Source organism: Otolemur garnettii, unplaced genomic scaffold, assembly GCF_000181295.1.
Source record: "Otolemur garnettii isolate 467f Iridium unplaced genomic scaffold, OtoGar3 scaffold00070, whole genome shotgun sequence".
NCBI lineage: Eukaryota > Metazoa > Chordata > Mammalia > Primates > Galagidae > Otolemur > Otolemur garnettii.
Window position 1 is genome coordinate 3,372,487 of NW_003852465.1, and position 3,655 is coordinate 3,376,141.

Sequence of the window (3,655 nt, forward strand, 5' to 3'; positions counted from 1 at the left end):
TTTTTTTTTTTTTGAGACAGAGCCTCGAGCTGTTGCCCTCGGTAGAATGCTGTAGCATCACAGCTCACAGCAACCTCTAACTCCTGGGGTCGAGCGATTCTCCTGCCTCAGTCTCCCAAGTAGCTGGGACTACAGGCATCAGCCACAAGGCCCTTCATTCCCATTAATACAATATAAAACCATTATTGAAAAAAACTATTAGTAAAATATAAAGCTAAATTTGGAAGGAAATTTAGTCATGGAGAAAATTTGAACTAGAAATCTTTATACAGGCCAGGTGTGATGGCCCATGCCTATAATCCTAGCACTCTGGGAGGCTGAGGCAGGAGCTCAGGAGTTCAAGATCAGCCTGAGCAAGAGCAAGATACAGTCTCTACTAAAAATAGAAAAGCTAGCTGGGCATTGTGGCAAGCATTTGTAATCCCAGCTACTCAGGAGGCTGAGGCAAGAAGAATCACTTGGGTCCAAGAGTTTGAGGTTGTTGTGAGCTATGACACCGCAGCACTCTACCAAGGATAACAGAGTGAGGCTCTCAAAAACAAACAAACAAAAAAACCTTATGCAAATTCTCCCAAACATGAACATCAATCAAGGTTCATAATTACAGTGTAATAGAACAGATACCAAGGCTTTCCTGACCCACGTTCCCAAAAATTGAAGGTTAAAAATAAGAATACAGACATGAGACCACTATACTTTAGAAGTCCAATGCTTGACAGAAAACTGAATTTAGAATTCCTGTTGTTACCCTGTATTTCTTTTTACACAGAAATTAGGCAAGTGGCTAGGCAATCTTAAGTTTGGTTTCTCTTATTTTTACAATTTCTATATTTTTAATACAGTAAAAATTTATTTTTTTTGCTCTTTTCTAATTAAGTGGAAGTGTCTCTTAAATTATTTATCTTATTCTGTGCTAGAAACTTAAGAGTTTTTATTTTCTCTTATTAAAAAGACCAAAACCAGCACTTGGGAGGCAAAGGCGGGTAGATTGCTTGAGCTCACGACTTTGAGACCAGCCTGAGGCAGAGCAAGATGCCATCTCTAAAAAACAGCTTGGCATGGTGGCAGGCACCTGTAGTCCCAGCTCCTTGGGAGGCTGAGACAAGATAATCGCTTAAGTCCAAGAGTTTGAGGTTGCTATGAGTGTGATATCATGGAACTCTACCAAGGGTGACAAAGTGAGACTCTATCTCAAAAATAAATAAATAAATAAATAAGAAGACCAAAACCAGCCAGGCACTGGTAGCTCGTGCCTATAATCCTAGCACTCTGGGAGGCTGAAGTGGGAGGATCGCTTGAGCTCAGGAGTTCAAGACTTGCCTGAGCAAGAGTGAGAACCCTGTCTCCACAAAAAATAAAAAGAACCCAGCTGGGAATCATGGCAAACACTACTTGGGAGGCCAAGGCAAAAAGATCCCTGGAGCCCAGGAGTCTGAGGTTGCTGTGAGCTATGATGATGCCACTGTACTCCATACAGGGCAACTGTGAGGAGACTGTCTCAACAATTGAAAAAAGACCAAAAACTACCTCTTGGGCATAAGGCTAGATCACTGTGCTCTTTTCCTCTAGGAATGCAAACTACTTTTTTAAAAATGTTTTCACCACCATTTTGTTTGTCCTTTAGAAAAAATCTCCCAAAATAGTTTTACAGTCTCCCAGCTATTCCTATTCTGGCTGACCCCAAAAGCACAAGACACTTCATTATTGCTATTATTACAAATTAAAAGAGGATAATGAAAATAATATACATTAAGGCTAATTAATCAACCTTAGTTCCCAGTTTAGGTTCTGAATGTTCTTATTAAAAGAGTTAACAGAAAAATGAAGATGAGATGATAGCTTCATTCAAACTCCCTTAATCCAGGTAGGTGAGCAGATCCAACCCCACATGTACTATCAAGGTGTAATGTTTCCAATTCTCAACAATTCCAGTTGGGGAGGTATCCATGTCTTTGGATCCTTGTCCCAAAAGGGTCCCCTTAGAATAAGGTGACCAGACATCCCGCTTTTGGTGGGACAGTCCTGTTTTTATCAATTTGTCCTGCATCCTGTGGCGTTTTATAGAAGTTCTGATTTTTGGAAACCATACATGACAAGCTAGGGAACAGAAGGAGAACAGGAAGGGAATATACGGATTTCAGCTGCCATGTGGCTATTTTGCCAGGATATGAGTTTTATATTATTTTTGTTAATTCTATAATGTTAAACTTTAATAATAACAAATAATTGTTGACAACTGATTATCAAGAACTGCTTATCAAAGTTCGCATTGTTGATCAGTTGTTAGAATTTGACCACCATTGTTTGGACTTAATGAACAATGGCATTTTTTGGCATTGGCAACGAAGAAAACATTTTGTAACTGTCTCTCAGACGATACACATTGTACTGCATGCTAGTGCTAGTTAAACAAGTGATATCAACAAATCAGCTATTCAGATAATTTAGGTAATTTATTTATTTATTTCATGAATTTAGCCGACAGTACTCATATTATTTATATTTTATAGTGGTGGCAAAAAGTATAGTGCCGGCCTTGAAAGTGACACTTAATGACTTATGAGGCATCATTATTAAAAATATATATTGATAAGGAAAAGGTTAAATCTTGGGTATCATCAAAAATCAAAATAGAGAACAAATGGTTAGATTAGAAATATTTCATCATTTTGAAACAAACCATGTTCCATACAATAATGCACTAAAAATTGTGGGATACGCGCTGTCCTTACCAGGAACTAATGCTGTGACTGAACGCGTTTTTTCTATGATAAATAAAGTGTGGACATCAGAAAAATCACAATTAAGTGTTGAGACTTTGAAAGCCATTTTATGTGTGAAATATAATTTAACAAATTCTTGTGAAAAATTTCATGACCTTTTAAAGAATGACAGCAGTCTACTAAAAAATATTCATTCAAATGAGAAATATGCCAAAGAATAAAATAATACTATACATAATTTTTTTAATGTATATTTGTAAATTATACTTATGTTGAAATTAAAAAAATATATTACAATACTATTTTTGCGTTCTATGAAAATTTTTGTTGCTCCATATAGACTACATTTTTAATTAAGAACCTCCCACCCCGGTCAATGGTGTCCCACTTTACCAATGTTAAAATCTGGTCACCTTACCTTAGAACTTATTCTCAAACCTGCAAATAAATTAGTTTTTATTTTTTAATTCCTATTTATCCTTATTTATACAAGAGATGTGAGGCAGTTAATAAGGAAAAAGTAAGTACATAAAAATCAGACTCTGGAAAAATATAAATAGAAGATCAATAACAGAAATTTAGAATAGAGACAGACAGGACACCACATCCTACATAATTATTAAATTGAGCCCAACTTTATTCCGAGATTTCTCACAACTACAGCAAAAACTGTGGATAATCAGTTGATGATCTGCGTGGTCAATATGGAAAAGGCAAACGGACTTCTCAGGTTAAGCTTTTCCTGAAATAGATCTGAATAAAATTTCTCACTTGGACAGAGTAGTACAATATGCTTCTTTAACATCTACAAAACGGAAATAGTAGACCTCATTCAGCTGTTTGTCTTTAAAAAAAACTAGTGTAGGGAAATGATAAATTACCTCACATTACATGGCTTAAAGTCTTAAACTTTTTTTTTTTTTTTTTTTTTT